Source organism: Cariama cristata, unplaced genomic scaffold (genome assembly GCF_000690535.1).
Source record: "Cariama cristata isolate BGI_N322 unplaced genomic scaffold, ASM69053v1 scaffold1158, whole genome shotgun sequence".
In the NCBI taxonomy this organism is placed as follows: domain Eukaryota; kingdom Metazoa; phylum Chordata; class Aves; order Cariamiformes; family Cariamidae; genus Cariama; species Cariama cristata.
The window spans coordinates 89,190-111,648 of NW_009632664.1; positions in this window are offsets into that span (position 1 = coordinate 89,190).

Consider the following 22,459-nt stretch of genomic DNA (forward strand, 5'->3'; position numbering starts at 1 on the left):
TTTACAAGAGCAGTGGTGAGTAAAAACTAGCCACCAGGCAAATTCTAACAAGCCAAACTGGCTAATGACCAAGGAAAGAAGTGGTTGCATCCAGCTGCAAAATAAGCACGATTTTTTTAAAAAGATTTTTTTAAATCTACCTTTGGAATTCATAGACAGATTTTATTTGCATTTTCTGCAATGAATTGTTATAATCATGTCCATCAAGAAGTTGTGTTCTAATATTACTAATTCTCTTATCAAAGTATTTTAGACAATGATTACAGCATTATGAGGAACAGTCAAAATGCAAAGGCCCAGGGGGAACGAGAAGGATACCAAAGGGCATCCTTTCATAGGGGAAATGAAAAGGCTTAAAGGAAGCACAATAGAATGTCACCGCTTAACTGTCAGTGCTCAAAAAAGCCAGTTTGGTCAGATTACTTCCTTCATTGCCTTTGTATCAATACTAAGCTCAAGCTCCAGTTGTTCACCTGGTACTGTACAAAACCTAAAAATTTATATAGTTACCAGTCTCTAACGTCTTTCAATTTGTATGTTCATGATTTATATGATTACCAGTGGATCTTGTTAGGTGAATTAGGAGAATAGGCCCGATCTGGCAAGACTGCTGCAGCTCCATGCTCCCAGGTGCAACCAGTAGCAAGGCTGAAAACGTGTTCTCAGTAGGCACAAATGGGCTCAGAGCATATGCGTACACTGCACATAAACAGACATATACAGCCAACACACAGATAACATGCAGCCCCCCTCTGGCTGAACAAGAAGAGGTCTGCTAGTGCGAATATATATACTTTATAAGCATACACAAGTACTTATTATGTGTATGTGTGTGTACATTTATATATACACCCACACACATGTGTCCACGCACATGGACAATACAGATCCCCTCAGCAGCCGGGCTCAGATGCTCAGCCTGCCCAGTAACTAACTGCTCCTGGATTCCAGCCCTCCCAGTTGGTGGCACCTGGACATAGGAGGTCCCAAGAGCATGGCCTTACTCCAGCTGCTGGCAAGTCCGTCGCACACGCATCCAGAGCTACCTGGGGACTGCCCTGCTCCACACACATGTACCTGGCTTCCAGACCACTTCACCTACTCACTGGTCCAATCTTTGCTACTGTTTCCACAGTCAGCTGCACACGCACGCTCGCTCCGGGTGCTGCACCAGGGATGCATGGGTCTCTGGCCGCCAGTCCCACCCCACTGGCTGGTGCTTAGTTTCACCCACTTGGGTATCCCCAGGTGCTGGCACCCAGGCACATGGGCCCTGCAGTTCGCAGTCCCAGTCCCTTGCTTGCTCCAGCTGCTGCCCCACGGTTGCTGTATTCAGACCTCCATTTAGACACACAGAATAGAGAGTTCCTCACCCAGAAAGAAATATAAGACAACAGTACAGTCTGTCATGTCAGGTACAGGGCATGGCCAGACAAGCGTACTGACCAGCAAAGTATTTAGACGCAATTGACCCTTTTTACGCCCTTATCCCTCTATTTTCCCCACACTTGTTCCTCCCCAAATCACCTAAATGCCTCCCTTTGCTTGTCCTTGGTTCTTCCCTTAAACATCCCATAAGAAGTCCTGTGCAATCCCAAAATGTCCTTCCTCTGCATCCCACCATATGTGTCATACAACTCAGCAGCACCCCCGCCCCCCCGAGTCCAAAAGGTGCTCTGGCTTTGACTCATCTATGGGTTTCAGGTCTGGACCTTGGAGCTGAGGCACTCCTGGGACAGCCCCGGGAAGGGCCCAGACTGGGTGCCCCTTCCTACCTGTCCTTAGTTTGGGTTCCTGCCTGCCACTGCACCCTGTGCTCCTCTGGGCTTGTGGAGGTGAGCCTGAGGTGGGCTGATGGCCCTTGTGATGGCCTGGGAGGAGCCCAGGGCAGGGTACTCATTGGGATCCCCTGTCTGCCTTTGTGCTCACATAACCTAGCAGATCTTCCCATGCAAGAGTGACCTAGCAACTGAAATGCTCTGCTCCATCCCCACCTTTCTTTTCAATTTATTTATTTTTTATAATTGGTGAACATCTGCTCTTCCTATTGAGCATTTGGTATAATTTAGAGGAAGAATGAAAGGCATCTGTATTAGAAACACAGAGGCACTGAGATCAGACCAAACAATCTTCACAGAAAGCATGAAAATAAATTCCAGCCAAACACAAAGGTGAATTTTCCAAATTCCAGTACCTTTCTTTTTAGAAGGGGATGCATTAAGCATTCGTCTGTTATCTTTCTAAACTTTTAGTCTATTATCAGGCAAAGAACTCCACAAATCTGATTTAACATTCACCCTGACCATGGCTACCTTCAGCCTGGCCCAACCCAGAGCTCGAGAGCTGGCTTTGACACACGGGATCCTTTTAGCTGGCCCAGCACATCACCGTGGGAGAAGAGGAGGAGCGGTGGTCGGCACAGTAGACAGGCCTCCCTGGCCAACGCGGGCACACAGAACCGGGCTGGCCGACCATGCTCCTGCCGAAAGTTATTTTTGCTTTCTGACTGAGCACTACATGCAGCAGGCCAGTACACTCATGGGGAATTATAAAGCGTTTCGACCAATTCTTTCCATGTGTGGGGAAAACTACCGCTGCTTACGTAATCTGTCTTTTGCCGAACATGAATCTGGGAGCTCAGCTGAGCTGACATTAGTATTTCTTTAAAGTTAAAGAGCCAAAACATCTTTCTGGTCTGATGCTCTTCTGACTTCCACCATTGACTATAGATTCTGCTAAAAAGTTACATCACAGTTCTAAATGCCACCTATATCATTAGGATCAAGCAAAGACACTTCCAGACACACTTCTACAATTTCTTCTGTGGTAAGCAGACTAATGTCAGCCAGTAAAACTGTATGATTCTCAATGAACCAAATAAAGGTGTCATTAAAGTAACAGGAACCTGTAGCAGGCGAAAGCTGGGGCTCAACACCAGTGCCAGCGTGTCTTGGGCTGCTCTACACTTGACTCATTTCTAGATATTCCAAAACGCTCCAAATTGTGAAATTTACTTGGGACACTTTTCAGATTTTCCTAAAGTTATTTCTGTCATAGCAAAAAGTAAAAGCTGAAGTACTGAGATATTTGATTTCAATCAGTGTGATGAAAATCTCACTATAGAGAGAGGAAAAAAAAAATATATATGATTGATTTTGGAGATGGCTGCTGCTGCTGCTGATCTGCTGCACTTTGTTTTAAGTAAAGTTACATTTTTTTAGCACTGACAGAGCTCATTATCAACTTATTAGCTATAACTTGTATAGTTAATCTTTGTTAGATTCTCCATCACCTGAAGCCTTTAAATCAATATTGGGCACCTCCTCAGAAGATAAGCTGTAGCTCAGCCAAGTTTATTGAGCTGTATAAAAACATGCTAGATTAGGCTCTATAGTTTATGTTTATGTGAGATTGCAACCATGACATAATGTCTCTAACCTTAAGTATCCACTAAGCTATAAAATACCCAAAATACAAAGGCCACAGGAGCTACTAACTCTAATGGACACAATGGTGGGCATGTAAAACAGACTGCTTGCTATATGACAAATGAGAAATAATTGAGTGCAGTAACTCCAACAGGGGCAACTTCGGTGAGGTACGGAAAAATACTGCATGCACTATTATGCTGCAAATGCCATGCTGAAAATAAAAATTCACTTATAATAAGAGGACAAACACAACTACAGAATATATCTGTCTTACCAGTACCATGGCAACTATAAGAGAAAACACACACACTGACCTGAAATAGTAGCAACTTCATTGAATTAGGAACATTGCTTATAAGGGAACAAGTAAGAGCCGGCTGACCACGTATCCATAAAAGCTGGGAATGTTTTCTGTTTCCAGACAGTGTTTCAATGCCTTTACTATTTTTACTAAAACAGTAAAGAGACAACCAAAGAGACAATGACCCGCTCACACAAATCAGCTGACAAATTCAAAATGAAACAGCTGAATCTGCCTGGTCAGGGATTAACTGGCATTTCAGCCCTGTCTGTCCACTGAACAGTCTTCACATTATTAAGATTCACCACTCTAATGCCATTAATCACAGTGAATTTGTAAGAAATGCTATGCACACTTGGATAGACTTGTAAGAATGGTTTTACAAGGTTGATTCGAGACTTCTTCCTAAAGAAAGTTTTGCATGGTACGTTTTACAACTATCAGTCATTGTCCCTTATCACTGCTGGACAATTTCAAAAGACAGAAGTCCTGAAGATAGTAAGCTCCTAAAAATCTGGTGAGAAATCAATGCAAAGAAAGGAGATTACAATCAGAGCATGTGTGGAAAAAAAATAAACAGGTGAACTCTGCCATTGCAAGTCTCATTTGGTGGTAGAGCACCAACATTGCTTCTGAACGGACACAGCAGACACTGGCTATTGCCTACTGGAGGTTTCAATGGGGAGCACAGTGTGAAGCTGAGGTTTCTGCAGAGTTGGAGGTACCCAAGCAGAAGAGGACACACATCTAGTCATTCGTATATCTTCAGGCCACAAACAGTTTGGATATGCTTGTTTAACCACGATATATTTTTCTATTAGCAAATCGCAATGTATGTATGTTCACAAGTTCTGCACATCCGAGCAAAAACCCAAACCAGAAAAACCTGTCCAGAATGAAGTATTATTTACCATCTCCTACAATAAATCTAACTGTAACAAAAGTAAGCTTACTCACATACTGCATTGGACATTTAAATACTGTCTAGCAAGCAAAACTAAGAGCTAATTAGATTGTTCTCCTTTTAAAAAAGTCATACGAGTGTGAAACTTTGAAAAGATGACACACACATATACCCCTCACGTCTTTACCACGACTAAGACAGAAAACAGTCTGATTTACAAGTACTTCAGGATTTTGTGAAAACAAGATTAACGTGGAAACTGTTCTGCAGCTCAGTGACTTTTTGGAGCCAGCTCAACACAACTGCTGTGCCCATATTCCTTCCCAGTAACACAAGCCTGTAAGCCACCAAATGGGAAGGAAAAAATGGCAAAACAACAGGGTTTTTTGCCTTTAATAATCAGTAATGGGACTGCTATTCTTTACCCTGTTAACTGACTTTGAAAAAACTGTCATTTAAATGTCTAGAATACCTTATTTCTCATGACTACTTGATCCTGTTCTCCAAGCTGAAAGTCCTAACAACTGCTGCTGTTTGAAGCATTCAGAATGTTACTTGCACGTACTTTGTAAAAACGGCATTTGCTGGTAGAAGCAAAGCTTTTAAAGTCTGAGGGAAACAGCCTTGGGGTTTTCCCCTTCTGAGAGCTTAAAGTTTTATGAGTGAACCTAAAGGACTGCCAGATTTCTAAAGTGACAACATATTACGAAAAAATTTCCTATGTGTTTTGCAAATTTGAAGTCAGCCACATTTCACATCTAACATCAGGGTTTTTAATATCAGCTCTAATGAAATATAATTCTCCAATGACATAGCTGTGAAGTACAGCATTTTCATTTCACTAGCTGGCAGACAGGTTTTGGCTTTACTATTACTTCTTACGTAAAGCCAAAAGTGTACTAGGCCCTGCACAGACATGTCTGAAGACAAGGCCTTTTCTTTGTATCTGCTGTAAACATCGAGACCGGAGGGTATTCAGCCTAACAGAACAGGTCAGATGCATTTTCACACAACTACTATGGCCAAGATGTATGTAAGGACACAAGAATATTAATACAGTGTAAGGAATAGCTTGCTTTCATCTTCTCTACAATTTCCCTAAATCTCTTTGGGTGGGACTGGATAGTTTCTAGTTTGGGAGAGTTTCACTGTTTTTTAAAAAACCCTACAGTCAATGAAGAAACTCCAGTCATCATCAAAACCCCGAGGGGAGTATGGACCAAGCTGAGAATTAAGATGATAGTGTTGTTTTTAAATCTGGTTCTTGTTGAGGTCATGTTTCTTCTGTTGGATGAGACAGCGGGTTATTTATTTTAAAAGTACAGGCACTTTTTGTGAGCACAGCTCACAACAGTTTAACCATGAATCAGTAAAAATCAGAAAGCTCTCATTTGCAAATGACTGAACTAAGTACGTAACTGAGAAGAGCTCTTCCCTCCCAACAATCCAAGAAGAAGGGATGAGACAAAAAGCCAAACTTCTCCTTCCCTAAGGCCTACAGCCCCTTGACTGAGATGAAATCAAAGCATGGCAGACAGCAGTCGCAATGGGAGCTCTGCCTACTCAGAAGCCCCACAGTAGCTGGTAGGAGTACCTGACACTGGCACTTTTTTCTGAATTTGTTGTGGGGACAAGCAACAACAATAGCAATGTTGTACTCGCCCCTTCACCTATGCATCCTGCTCAATGTACATGTTTCTTCAGGACTATGATGGTGTTACTTTGGGAAAGAAATACGCCTCAACTTGGCCATTCTCAAGACACAGGTTTTGGAGACTGCACATTGTGCTCTGGGACTGAGCAACAACCCTGGTGTCACCCAGTGCTCAGGGATCCTGACACCCAGGGGACTCCTCTGCACACAGATCCAGCTCCAGGTGTATCTCATGGCACAGGACACAGTGACAAATCTAGGTCTGACCTGACAAAACGTACACACAAAGAAGAAAAGGATAAGAGATCCTGACTAGTACAAAGGGGAAGCCACTGTTGCTAATCTAAATGCAACATCTCCAAGTGGTGATCATGAGTGGAAAGCAGCAGGGTGCAGTATCTCTGCCACAGGGCTGATGCATACACACTCAGCTTGGCTGAGAGAAAGAATAAGAACCAGCATTTGGCACATTAAATTAAGAGGTGGAGAGAAAAGCCACCAAAAAACACAAAGGACAGATGTCTGGCAAGAGTTAACATCAAGGTTCATTTGTGGGGTGTTGGCTTCCTGTATAAGTCTTGTGGTAACACCTTGTTAGATTCATAAAATGTAAAAGCAGTAGACCAGTAGCAACTTCCCCTTCAGACTGGACTCTGATCAAGGTAACTCAGGACCCATGCCCTCTTTTTGCATCTTTCCGAAATCCTCAAGGATTTTTTTAATGGGAGTCTGCAGTAACTGAACTGCAGCTTAAGTGCAGTTTGAATTCTTAGTGAGCAACAGCAGTACATCAGCTCCATTTGAGGCTACAGCAGAAGCTAAAAAGAAACGATCTTTAATTTTTCTAGTTTGGGGGGCAGGTGAGGAGGGGAAGAGTGCACATTATACATTATGGTGCAGCTTGCAGTCATGGCAGCTGTCTCTTTTGGTGCCGCAGTTCATTTCCAAAAAGATAGCAGTGCAGGATGAAGTAAGTGTTATCCTTCAGTTTCTGTAGACTGCTGACAAACATCAAACTAGTCTCCAACGCTGATAGAATACAGAAGCACAAACACAGTGCATGACCTCCCAAAAATGGGCAAAAACTTTGGTTTTCTCTGGAGGATGCTCTTGGAAGAGGTGAAGAATAAATGGGGTCTGTCAGCCTTTTCCAGCTCCATGGAACCAAGCATAAGTTAGCAACAGCACAGATCTTCACACCTCTGAGGGGCTGTCTGAAGCTTGCGGGAGGAGATAGCACAGCAGGAGAAAAAAAACTGCCATGCATGTCTGCTTTCCACAGACCCAAGAAGCGATGATCAGGACTCACTAACATCCTTGCTAGAAGCTTTGCCTCAGACAGGAGAGAATCAAAATCATCTAAGGATGGCAGTGTTTGGCCCATCATAAATGCTGGCATCTATAATGGAGAACAGAGTGTCACCGGATGCCTGTTACAGACACTCATGGTTTGGTTTTCACAATGTCATGTAATGATGCTTTGTACTGAGATTTCATACAGTAGTTCCTTAATTTAAGTAACTGCATTTTCTACTAGTGGGAAACAGTCTGCATTGACCATACCCAATAAACTATTGTCCTGCCAATTGTATTTCCGTAACTGCTTACCAACACTTGTTTTAAGGCATTGCCATTTCTTAACAGCTCTCTTACCTCTATTACAGTACAACGTAAGTCTGAAAACAACAAAATACTCTTCTCCAAAGACAACATCCCTTTCATGAGGCACTGAAACAATAAATAGCTTAGGAAGGGGAAAAAACTAGTCAACTAGTTGCTAAAAGTATCTAGAGCCCCTGCCTGTGAACTCAAAAAATACTATTTCTCCCATGGCTCTACAATCTTCATATGCAAAGTTACACTAAAATGTTATTAAAACTTTTACATCTTCCATCCACACAAATGGAGCAGTCCCCTCCTACCCCTCCACAGCTTCCAGCCTCAAATATCCTGGCATAAAATGATCAGACAAAATAGGTGACTTATGTTTTTATTGGTTCCTCTAGACTATGACGACATTTCCTAAAACACTGAGCCAGGAAACTATTAATGTCTCTGAAAAAGTGGAAAAGGTCGGGCTATTTCAAAGGGCATGCATTTGCTAAGAACTCTTTGTTATAGATGTATAGGCCACTTAAGATTCGATTAATAATAACAAAAGTATTTAGCATTCACATAATATTTCTAGCTTTAAGGTAAATTATGAACATATTTGTAACACCTCTGTGTTAAGAAAGTATTACCCCTCTTCACCTTTTTGAGAATTAAAATAAGAAGGTTAATCAGGTTGCCTAAGATTTTTATGAAGTAGTATATCCATTCCAAGATCAGAATTCCCTGCAGGTCTGTATGTGTTCCCAATCTCAGACTGTTATTGGAGGGAGAAATGGAAATGGTCTCAACTTAGCAACATTTTAAAAAAAAGGAAGACCAGGAAGATTTTCTAGATTTCTCAGTTGTGTTGGCCTGCATTTCGCAGCACAAGTCAGGTCAGGCATTTGAAGGTGGGGTCAGAGATTCCTTAAAAAAAACTGCTGTATGTTTTATATACAAGTACTAAACCAAACCAACTGGTACTCTTACAGCAGCATAGCATACCACATGCAGAACAGAAACAGGGATCCTATGGAGGCTCCACAAAACCTTCTAATTTTCTGTGGCATATTAAATGTATGTGCCTCTTTGTTTTGGCTCCTTTGTCAGTAGGTCTGGGAATTATCAAGGGGGACAGAAAGGACTTGCACAAAAGCCTTGAAACTAAGGGTGCTCCAAAGGTGTCACCACTTCGTTTAAGGCTAGATTAACTTCACCCACAAACTCAATTCTGATCCTGACTGCACTGCAGTATGCACAAAGGTCAACTCCCTAATGCAGGGATGCAAAGTAGATTTAAGCCCAACCTGCCTACAGCATGCACAGTATGATGCATTTTACACAGAAGAGAGTGCTGAGGCATCCTAAAAGAATATAAGTAACACCGCTCTCACTGCCTCAAGAACCTCACTCATCTGTCATGTCTCAAACGACCATGATCTGGTCCCACCACAAACGCTGCAGGTAAAAATCCCACTATTGCATAGTGCCATCTCCTGGGCAAGCAAGACTGGAAAACTCCCCTCACGCCTCCCTTCTCTCTCCCAGCATCCAAAGTTTTAGCGTCATCTCCCCTGCGTTGGCAGGCCAGGGGTCACCTCTGTTCTCAGAAGGCAGGCCATGAATTCACGGAAAGAAGAGCAGATTGTTTACAGCTCCCACCATAAAACGTGAGACTCGGCAGCCCGCTTTGAGAGAGGCAGTATCTGCACAGGCAAGGGCCACGCAAACCCACAGGATTAAGTTCACTCTGGGTTGTTGGCTAATCACAAATTAGCAATCACGGCTTCCTTTCAACATCCAAACAGGAAATGGGAGTGGAGGAAGTGAAAGCGTAATAATGTCTTGCATGTTAACAAGTTTCATGAGCCACTCCAATAAAAAAAGTTTTGCTAAGTGAACTTAAACCTAGCACATTGTCTGCCCCAGTGGCAAGCATTTATCTTAAAACCAAGCTGCGCATCTTGGAAAGAAAACAGATGCAAATATTTCATTCGGCATAGCTTAATCTCCAGGATAAGAGGACATCAAGCTGTGAACTAAAGTTGAGGACCCTACCTTACAGTAAACACAAGTGTTGAGATTACAGTCCCCACACCAAACCAGAGGTGGTAATCCTGGCACCTCTCTTGAAAGATTCAGCCAAAAACCAGGATTAGAAGGGTAACTTTTTAGTTATCAAAGTGTTAAAATCTACCATGGCCTCTGACAAAGGAGCAAGAAAACCAAACATAACGTGTTAGCTCCATTTCTTTCCCCTATCTTTTAGGGCTACCATACTCATTGGCTCTGCATATCCCATAACATAACATATCCCATATCCCAGCAGAAGGTCAGGAAAGCTGGGGAAGAAAGTCCCTGTGGGTGCGACAACGAGAACCCTAAAACGCCTGAAGGAGCAAAGGACTCCCAGGCCTCCATGCCAAACACAGTGAGGAACATCTCTTTCCATCTTCACACCACCACACCACGGCTCCCGGTGAAAGTGAAAAGCCTAGCCCATCACACACTCCCAACTTGGTGCTATCTTCACTGCATGAAGAAGCAAAAAAGTTTTGTGCAACTGCTGTGTAATTCTTAAAGAGTTCAAGACAGATGAAAGGCCAGTCTCTTGGTTGCCTGCAGATATTACGACAGATTAGGGACCAAAGTAAGATGACTTATATGGGTGGATGCAGTCTGATGTTTTGAGGGAACAAAACTGCCCCAGGACTATGACGTAGAATTCCTTGGTTTTTATGGATGTGCCCAGCAAAAAACCAAAATTCTCTTGAAGAAGTTGTAAGACTCAACAGTACAGAAAGAGATGATTTAAGTGCATGGAGAACAGAACAAAGGCAAAGGAATTTGGAAAAAAAACCTGCTGTCAATATATCCACTGCACAATCCCATTATCTGCCAGTGATGCAAGCAAGAACAGACATATAACATAGATAGTTACCCATGGCCCACAATAAACTGGCTGGACTAAATATGGAGCTAAAACTGCATGGGTGCATGCTCTGCAATATGGAGTGTGAAGGTAGGTTTTCTCCCTAGTTTAAGCGGTAGAGACACGGGCGATCCTGGTTCCAATGCAGCATTGACCATAAAGTGCTGTCAGCCATAAGCCATCTCAATGTACTTGTTACAATATGCACATGGCTGGAAACATCAACCTTATTCTGGACTCTCATATTATTCCTCTGAGCAACAAAAAAAGGGGAGAAAGTCTGTTTTACATGTGAACTTCCACCCTGGATGCTCCAGGGTCACACTGTTTTCACAGTAGGCATCCCTGTCTTCAAGGTGACGGAAGGTGGATCAGTTATTTAATCAGCCTGGGTTTTAGACCACCTATTAGCAAAAACTCTCCAGAAGAAGAGTTTTGAAAGCTGAGAAACAATTACTGTGCAAGACTTCTGGGTTTAGTGGGGGTTTTTTTTTGGGTTTTTTTTTTTTTGGTTTTTTTTTTTTGTTGTTGTTGTTGTTTTTTTTTAAGACTTAATTATAGGTTGGTATTACCTCTTTCACTGGAAACACTGATACTCTTTCCACCGGACTAGTATTGCTACCTTGCACTCCAAGATTCACAGTATCAACTGTGTCCAAGCATTTACTTCTGTGGAGTCACTGACTAGCGCCTTCACTTCTCTCTCTTAGGATGTTTGTATCCAGGGCAGCAATGTCACCTCCTACTACGTGAGAAAGACCATGCCGACTTTGCAGGACTGCCACCTGCTCTGTTCCCAAAATGACGGCATCTGCCAGAACGTTCAGGTTTCCAGCCTGTGATGCTCCAGCAGGTTAGTTCATCTTCACTTGATTTCTATAGTACCAAGTGCCTTTCCTTAAGCCAGAGATTTCCAATTTTCCTTCCCTCCCCTCCCAGTGAGCAAGGTGAGTTTCCAAACAAGGTTACTTTGGTAAGGAGTGCTGAAGAGCTCGTACCTGTTTAGCAGCTATGACTGTATCAACAATCCACTGTCAAAAAACGGAGAAGGAATGTGCTTGACAATTCTTAGCGAGAGACAAATTATGATCCATGTCCTCCTTGCCCTACATTCACACAACATCCAAGCTCACATGTTCCATTCGCTTAAGTGTCTAAAGGAATATGTAGCTATGACCAGTTTCTCTGGACCTCACACCAGGTAGCTGTTAAATAATATTAAGAATGATTTCACCATGAGATACTTGTACTGGATCTCACCCAAAAACTTTTTATATATTGCATATATTACTGTTTTGCTGCAATTGCTGTCTCGAATCAAAGCAAGAACTTTGACAAATACATGCATGAGCTCATCCAGATGAGGAGACTGTATGTTTGCAGAGGTGTGGTAATACCTGACAAAACAGATTATCTTTTTCAGTCTGTCTTCCAAAATAAAGATTTTCTTGGATGATGAGCTCAGGGGTTCCCAGAGTTTTGTTCATGGATGGCAACTTAATGGGTGGGACATCAGGCTAGGGGCTGCATAACAAAAATCAATCTGCATGACAGTGCAGAACAGCCCCAATTTGAAAATCCCTCTGAGGGTCATACTTAGCTGCTTTCCAAGTCAGCCTCTGGAAACCCCCGACTCAGATGCTGAATTCTTGTGAGGATCATAATTGATCCTTGTGGGGATTTTTCCTCCTCAAAGACACATTTCTGAAGGTTTTCTTTTTTGTGATGACTACTGGGCTCTGTGTTACACAAGCAAAACACTGACAAGGCAAGACTAGACATGCTAACCTTTCAATTTATAATGTACTTGTAAAAGCTTGTAAGCTCAAAACAAGCGACAGTCTTTATTGAGAAGGCCTCCAGCTCTAGAAGCAGTTCATGTTATAGTCAGGTGATGGTGGAGGGGAAGAGGCTCTTAATGCTTAAATCTTCAGTAGACTCCTGAAGTTTATTTTCAAAGTCTGAAGGCTTGGGAAGCTAATGATAACTTTCAGGATTCTCTAGAATACCACTTTCATTGTGGCCTTGTTGAGTTATTTGCATGATGTGGTTTCTCTGTGCCACAAACATACACGAAGAGCAAATATTTCTCCCTTGTATTATCTCTGCAAGCAAGAGATAGCCTACAGAGGGAAGAGTAACAGCTGTGGAGATGTACTGCCCTAAAGGATATCAGCCTCCATCCACATTTCTTCAAGTGGAGGTGACAACTGTAAACTGCACCTAAGATTTAGCCACACAACTGTGCCAGTCAGATGACAATTCAATCACAGAAAAGAATATAAAGAAGATTTTAGGCTTACAGGCACTCTCCTGCACTTATACTTTCTGTGTAATTCTTCAATGGCCTCTCATTCCCAGTTGCACATAGATTCACAAAATAAGAGATGTTAGCAACTTGTTCTCCAGTTTGCAGGGTTGGCAAGAAGGCTCGCTCAGTTGGTATGCCTGTGTCTTCTATTAACAAGGCTGCAGCTTACTTAACTTCAGGCATATTAATGGAGAACATCTACCTTAGTCCTTAGGTAGAAGAAGGTGTAACAAATAATTCCCTTCCACCAACAGAAGCTACCTGAGGAACAAAGCATAAGTTTTTTTTCAGTAAACTTTCTGTCTTTTAGTTTAGATGTATTGAGGGGAAAAGCCACCAATGAAGAAGCAAACAGATAAAAATCTGGAATGTCCTCTCTGCTCAGAGCTCAGAAAAGCTCTGCTACTTGGGGGGACCTGGCATCAGCCCCATGCTCCCCCAAGACGCAAGGGACTCCATCAGGGTGCGAGCTCTGGTCCTGAGCAAAAAATTTGTCTCTGTTAGAACATCTCAGGTTCTGGGCAGGAAAGCATGTGTTGGGTCATGCACTATCACAGGGTAGTGTCTGTGGTTGGAGGACTGCGTGACAAGAGTCTTCTGCTATGGTAGGAGCACCCTTGTTAAAAGGTCTCCTGTCAGTAGCAGGCATGACTGGCTGGCAGAGATCTGACTTAGTTGGAACAACCTCCATTTTGCTCCCCATCCCACATGGCAGGCATGGCTAGTTGAGAAATCAAGGCTCATGCTGTCCCAAGTACCTGCCCTGCTCCTTACTGAAGAGAAGGAAAGCAGCTGCCTCTGTTGCAAAATGGGTGTGACCCAGGTTAAGCTGTGGGGGAACGTGGAGCCAAAGCCTCATGTGATGGTCTCACGTTCACTGGTGCACTCTACCAGGCCTGGTCACTGAGTTGTTCAACTCTCAGAAAGGTGCCTTGTCCACGTGAAATAGAGAGGCCCCAAAAATATCACTTGCTTTTAGTTGGAAGATCAGACAGCAAGGACATAGGCAAGTCACACAGCTGTGACAAAGGGTATGCTGTACAGCAGGTTTTCTGCACTGCAACCAGCCAAACAGGCTGCATCTGACGTGTGGTCTGTCAAAGAAACACAGCCTCACTGTTTTCTGTTTTATCTCATTCTGATCAGGAGTTAAACAAGGCAGGCAGCCTATTGTTCTTACCACATGGTAAGTAACTAGCTACATGTAAACAAAACAATTAAGCTCCATAAGGAACTGCTTGCCATTCAAAGCTGAACTAAACATTGCATTTTGTTTTGGGGATTCAAATATGGTAAATTACTGACAGTTAACTATTACTATCAGATTACTCACTGCACAGAAAGGGTAAGTGGAACAGGCAGCACAAACTGGAAAAATCACCTTTCTTCCTCTTTACCCTGTCATTAACCATCTCCAGACCCTTCTGGTCTCACTGCTAGCTCCTTCTTGCCGAGTATCACCTTAGCAGAACTAATTCATGATAACGGGCACAATAGAGAGATAAACTTCATATGCTGGCACAGTTGGCTCTAAACCCCTCACTCTTCAGTTGCAAAACCACCACACTCCATTACTACCCCTCCAGAAGAATATTTCTGAGTTGTTAACCTCTTCACATATTTGGCAGTCGGACAATTCATTAGGGGATAGCAATGCACACAAATACACACCAACTCATTATTTTCTTATTAGCTGTATTTCTGTTCATCTAAAAGCCCTAATCAATATCAGACTGTCAACTTGCCGGACAGAATATGCATGGAGGAAGAATCCCCTCCCAAATGTCTGCAAGACCAGAAGCCTGGATACTGTAAACCCAACACATACATCCAATTCAAAAAAAACCCCAACTCTCCCACTGCTGATTTGTGTACATGCTCAGCTTTGCAGGCTGAATATTCCTATTTTAAATATTCATGGAATGTAGGAGTCTTGAATAGACAGGGCAGAAAAAAAGAAAACAACCCAGAAAGAAAACATTATTAAATCCACTGGGGAGGCTAATAAAGGCAAAAGTAAAAATGCATTGTTATAGCACCCACTGGATCATCTACTTTTATATTTTAAATGTGCATGCTTTGCTCCTTTGCAAAGATTTAGCAGCTATCCCCAGTTAACAGACCTGCACCACAGCCCCCTGCTGTGTCTGTTGCTGTGGGGCAGAAGCAACTGGGCTGAAGTAGGCACAAGGCTAAGGGAGGAAAACCAGGAGTAGAACTGGGACAGGACACAGCAGGGTGGGTGCTGAGCCCTGAGGCAGAGAGGTCCCAGCACACCAAGAGGAAGGACAGACCCTGGAAGGTGACAGCAGCTTCCAGGATAAGTTCACAAGTTTCACATTGGAAATCTGGGACTTAAAACCACAGTCATGGTGGGTCTTCCCATTCCCATTAGTTACCCTCTCCCAAACCAAATCTGCTATGTGATATCTATGCTTGTGCTGCCTAGAAACATCCCAGCCTCCTGAAGAAGTTAGTAGATAAATTGTAAGTTTTGAAATACAGCTAGACAAAGGTTAAGAAAACAAACTATGGTGTATTTACTATAATACTGCAGCACACATCTCCCTCTCCAATGAAGGGTGAAAGACAACGTTTTGTGCAACAGTCTGGCAAGGACAGCCGTTGGGAGGCTGAAATGGCGTGCTGTGGTGATATTATCCAAATGACAGGTAGCTACGGGAGAGTGGGACATAGGCTATGCAGACGCTGTCTCTAGTATATCAACAGAAGAAGCAAAACTTGCACAAAAAACCTAAGCCAAAACACTAATTTGGTTTGTTTTCCAAATCCAGTGGATTTGCCAAAATGGGAGGGGAAGGGGACAAAAACTATAGAAACAGCCTTAAATTTCTTCCTGAGCTTCACCCACCATCATAAATATTGCTGGCCATCAGATTATTACCACTTACCTTCTATATTCCTTGCAAATACTTATGGGCACACCTTCAAAGGTGCCCATGTACAATGGAAGATCACTGAGTATCCCATATAGGAGGCAACAGAGCTGGGAACACGAATAGAAATAGTCACCTCGTTTTGAATCAGGAAAAGTCCACATCAAGTGCTGCTTCTCTGTCCCTCAGGTTTTTACTCATTGCCCACTGAAGTGAATCCTCCATCCAGCAGAGACAAAAAGGTCTAAAGCCCCTTCTCAGGACATAACTCAAGGTACAATATGGTGGGAAGGGATGCAGACCCAGACTAGGGCTTGTTTGGAGGCACCTAGGGACCTGGAGAGTTTGGGACTTATGCTAAAGGAAGACCAAGTTAACCTAGAAGAGTCAGAAAGCTGTGAAGGGCTGGACTCCAAAGCCAAGGTGAGGTGGGTAGCTCTGGGACAGACCATAAGACAGCAGCTGGCTTCGAGCCTCAGTGAGCCTGGTGTCTGCAGAAAGGTCCCATCCCTCTTGCAGCCAACATCAGAACAACAGGTGTGGTCTGCCGCTTTCTTCTAACAGTGTGACCGCAGTATTAGGAATTCTGATTGCGAAGCATTTGAGACTGGGAAGAAAAAGGAAAGCTGCTTCCAGACCTGTGCATAGACTAGAGAGATGCCAAAGCTCAAGCTTTCACCAAATGTGCGCAACTACTTTCAGCAGGTTCTGCTTGTCCTTTGGACAGTTTAGCATTCCTCCTTCCCAACATGACATTTCAGAGAAAGCTATTTATTGTAGGAATGCAGGTGTATGGCATTCAGGATGCACTCTCCAAAACGTGCAAATGTAGACAAGCATGAGGTTTACCCTTATTCGTTACTTAGACATTATATTTCTTTGCCTCCTTTCACCTCTGCGCCCTCTTCCAGTATCTTAATCTTAGCTCCATTAACCATATCCTCTGCCCTTTTCTGCTCTCTGTAGCTTTTCTCCTCTTCACTAAAACAGCTCTTCCTTCTTGCATGTTATATCCCCACTAACACAACAAAAATCCTAACACTAATCTGATTTCACACATGTAGCACAGTAGATTTTACTTTTGCATTCTCCACACTTTTCCCTGCATTGACATTGTCCACAAGCCCTCTGGGACAAGGCCTGTTCAAATTTGAACCATGCCTAGCAAAAGAGCACCCAGAAGATCTTGTCTGGCCCCTCAGCATGCCCCAAACAAAGGCACTTAACACCACTAGTTGGTTAACTTGCTCATACAGCCACCACCCTATTCCACTTTAGGATTTGAAGTTTTAGGTCAATGCATTAATACCGCGTCATCCCCAGTACAATACCTGATACAATTTTTGTCAAGGTCACTTTGCCAGCAACTTTAAAGGCGGTTGAGGAATTCCACCTCAGACCCCAGGGAAGAGGCAAAACCGCTGTATTAGGGAAAACTCTTCCAAGGTACAAAGCAAAAGGCCTCTAAATTCCATCCTTAAAAAAATAAGGCTGAGTGCCTACCCAGGCCTTGCCTCTGCAGCTCAGAGGGCTCAATAAGCACTTGCATACCATGGTGTTGAGCGTGGCAGTAAAACCTAGACAGATTGTTTAAACAAGCTAGGACCTGGGCATCCTGTTTCTCACACACCATCCTCATAACATACCACTGCTGCCAAACATTACAGTATAAATTTCCCACTGAACCTAAGATGCAGTTGACAAATATCCAAAAAGAGAATGAAAATATTTATATCTTAAAACATGTTGACTGGGTAAACAAGATCATAGCTAGGTCTCTGTTATGTCCTGCTTACCAATGCGCAGGCCGAAGCAGACATAAATGTTTACAGCAGTCCCTGTTGTGCATGCATACATGCTCCGTGGGCTGTCCTTCCCATCGCTTTGCCTGGCAGGAGCAGAGCAAGTCCTGGACAGGATGATGGATGCCCACTTCAGCTTAGAAGAAGGTGATGACCCAAGTGCACCCAGCAGATGCTGAGCTTCTCAGCCAGCTGAAGCAAATAATTGCCACACTGCATGCAAACACCACACACACTGCATGCAAACACCACACACAGGTACAGGTACAACTTTCAAGTTTTCTTCATGTTCTGAATGCCAGATGGACCCTGGTTGTGGCTACAGGATAATGCCTTTCACCATCCTTCATAACTGATTTTATGCAGTCAATTTATTCTCTCAGATAAGTATCTAAAACTTAAAGAAAATAATCATGACCAAAAATGGTCAGTTAGTGGTTAGACTTGCTGCTTTTAAGTAATCAGCCTCAATTCTACTCCTCTCCAGGCCTCACTGCAAACATTAAAAAATGTCCATCTGTCCATTCCACTGTCACCAGTCATCTTCCCTTTTATGATGCCTGCGTGCTAGAATTCACTGTGCCGTTAATGTGAAAAATTAATCCTCCATTACATCAGTATTCTGTGTCACATTTGGCCCAAACTATCATTCATATTTAAACGCATGTGCCTTTAATAACTCAACATCTTAGGAATATATTAGGGTTTTTTAATGCACTTAATGCACTTTAATGCACAACTGAGGATGTATGACTAAAGGTCTCTAAGCCTACATATATCCCACCTACCTGTATCTGGAATGATATTCTCTGAAACTCTTCAAAATGACAAGTGAAAATCTGTAACCTGTAGAAAGCTTGCAATATTTCAATCCCACGCAGAAAGTAACTTCTGTGCTTTAACTTCAGTGAGCAAACACAGGAAAGAACCATCCAAATAAAGATACCTGCTAAGGGATATTTTTTTCAGTTAGCACCTTAAAGAATACAATGTCGTAACTTTTGGGGAATTCAAATATTTAAGAAAAATTTTATGAAAGAAATTGAGCACAAGAGCCCTATTTCAGGTATGCACATGAATCCATGACTTGTCCTACACTGAAGGTCTGACACATCAAAGCCGCGGGTCTGAATTCCAATGCTGTCTTTGTATTTCCAGCCCAACTATATACTGATATATCACTCTACAGTAAGGGAGAACACCTGCAAAGCTCCTGACATCTGAAGTCCTTCTGAAATAAGCATTTGCCATTCTAGTGGAAGCACCTCAGATGTATTTTTTCTGCAAATTCCTTCTTATAAAACAGCACCATTAGCAGGAGACAACTTGCAATCTATTGAACTGTTATAAAAAGACCCCAAACCAAAAATCAATTAAGTGCTACTATCTAGTCAGTTGTTCCAGTTAATTCTTGTGGTTTTATCATTACCGTGTTTTTCTTTTAACTGGCTTTCTCCCCTTTCCTTATTGCCTGAGACACACAAACACACACAGGATTTGCCTATGTAGCCGTGCAGACACAGCAACAGCAAAGGATACGCTTGAGGAATGCCTGAACTACCATTTAAAGCGGAAAAGAATGGGTTCTTTTTCCCTCGAGTAGTCACAACCATTACTTGTAACAGGGATATGCAAAAAACATTAAGGCAGATGCATGAACTTTCAGTTGATGATATGCTGTAGTCCATTACATCTGAGGAAGTGTTATTACAGGCAATGCTAGCGAGAGCATTTTGATATGGGCCACAGGACGGGCTAACACCAGTTTCATTGCTCAATGTGGCATATTTTTCCTATTAAGTAATGCTCATTGTAGGTATTGTAATGATACATAGCTGAAAGCCATCAGTAAAGGCTTTCACAAGGGACAGCGCAAAGAAAGCTGATACAATGATAAAGAGACAGCACTTGATTGTTTTTCCTTACACTCTTTTGTACCTTCTGGTGGCTGTTAAATCGGTAAGCTCTGATCAGATCCCCTAACCTCACCTGCCACCTTTATGATACCATTTGTCAGATCAAATTTAGAAACCAGCTGCTGGGAGAAGGGCTGCAGTCTCATCACTTGTGGAAGGTCACTAAATAAGGAGGTGGGAGGGGAGGTCTCTGCCAGGTCACTTCACATCATCACACCCTGTACAAGCACCATCTTTTGCAGGATGCTTTCTTTCAGCACACGCAGATTCCAAAATGGTTAGAAAACAGACTAACTACCTGGGCTAATTATGGGAAAACCTCTCAAAATATGAAACCATATTAGGTGGCCTTTTATTGACTATGCCTAATTTAAAGTTTATTCATCGTCAGGGCAGACTTGCAGAAATCCTCATGAATGCAGTGTAATCAAGCTTTTATTAAAACTAGTCAGACATTATCACCACCAAAGCCAAGCTTTCATGAGGAACCATTCTCTGGTTACTCTGTTTAACTTTTTACATTTATGGAACTCCGTCAAAATTACCTCTTAAAGATTTGAGACCAAATTAACCGATACCTTCCAGGGGGCTATTTGTCACCAAGAAAAAGTGTGGTAATTTGGATAGTTTAGGGTATTCAGATCTTATTTCTTTTCTGTTGAGAAACTTCAACTGTGCTGATGATGAGAAACAGATGAAAAAACTGCTTCTAATCCCAACCTCAGATATTATAATTGTATTAAATGATGGTTTAATTATTAAAAGGAGTAGAGCGCAATGGAAATGAAAGTTCAGAAAGTAAACAGTTTAATGTCTTAAAACCCTTTCTGTCACTGAAAGACCGCAGAGGTCTAAGAATCCACACCAAGTGGAATTTTAATACAATAAACAGGTTTGATTTATTATTGAAAGTTAATGCAAAATTAAATGACTGAGCACTACTTCAAAGCAGCTGGTTATATAGTTACTTCACGAGTTTATTCATAAACCTATTCCCTGGCCAGATACTCTAAATTCAATACAATATCATTATGAACTGCTGAATTGCATGTAGAAGTCCGCCTATCACTTCTTTAAAATACCACAACAAAGAGATGCTTATTCTAACCTCATTGTGTAAAATATAATTTTGGAACCCCCTATAATTCCACTACGAAATCACCACAATTGGTCTAAAAATGTAGTATTTTAAAATTTAATACCTCATATTTTGGCGAATAAAATATTTGCATCTTGCAAAGGGAGAGAGGCACCTCAAGTCTGTTTGTCCTTAAAAACAAGTTTGTCACATAAAGGAAAAAAAAAAAAATTTCCACTAGCTGCTTAAACCAAGTGAAACATTCAACTACAAGTCCCAGTTGATTTTGGTACCTGGTCACTTTTGACAGTGCAGACACATACACAGTGTGCAAGGTGTAGGCCAAAGACATAAGAAGTTGTATGTTGTCCCATACGGTGGAAAAGGGATAAGATCTAGAAGCAAAACTATTTGGCCACAGCAGGCCCATATATGCATTGGGTCCAGATGATTCCTCTCCTAGGATTGCCTCTTCAGTGCCTTCTGGGCCACTAGAAAGGCAAGTTCCTTCACATAGAGATCTCAGTAAGGTCATCCCAAACATCAAAGGCAGCAACAAAGATGACACACAAACAAGCATGAGAGAAGGACATAAAAGAAGATGAGTCTGGAGCAGCTGTCAGAATAGAGGAAGCAAGACTGAGGCTGGGCAGACGATAAGAGATCAGAGAAAGAAATGCTGGCAGATTAGTATCAATCTCAGCAGTGAAAGTAAAAAGGGAAAATTTGCTATTGCAGTCCTCTGGAACAGAAAAGCAGTTAAGCTAAGAAGAGGAACTTGGTGGAAGAACATAACTGTCATAATATTAGCCTTGCCAAACTTTAAAGTCCCTTAAAACAGGCAAAATCGGTGTCTAAGACAAGAAATGGAAAGGAAGCACATGCTATTTATCTGGTAGCCAATATTGAGAGAGCATGCAGGATAAAATGAGAGAATTCTGTCCTTGTATGAATGTAATCAGAGAAGTTGGAAAGGAGGAAAAAGCTGAAGATGTTGCAAGCATAAGGGAGGAGAACGCAGAGCTCCTATTGCATGTAGGCAACTGACATGGGTCCAAAGACATGTCTAAACTAGAGACACTGCAATAGCTCTGCGAAGGTCAGGTATGGGAGCAGCCCAGCTATGACTACAAGAACACAATGCAGTTTATTAGCTCATAACCTATCAACCTTGTTAGTAATCCTCATCTGGCAACAGTGATTCTCTCACAGTAGCAAAAACACAGCATAAGAGTATGGGGAACATAATGCTGTGGCGGATGAACGAGACCCCTCCATCCCTACTAGAACTTTATTGAAAGCAGAAACAGCTCTCAGTTGGGCAGAATCAGAAAACTGCATCTCTTCGATTCAGTCCATGAAGTCTGACAACAAACATCAAGGATAAGCTTTAAACAGGGGTTTACATATCTGAACTCTGCATATACAAGGACCAAAAAAAAAGTTTTGGCTGCAAAGGATTCTGAAGTTGCTGAAAACAAAGGATACAGCAACCCTGGGCTACAAAATCATTCGCTGATTTTCCCATCTGTCAGGAACAAATTAGACCTCAGCCCTGTAACCTAAAATCCTTGTCATAGTTTCTGCAACCTCCTTTTTTTTTTTTTTTTTTTTTTGGAAAAAATTAATTCCCCCCCGGA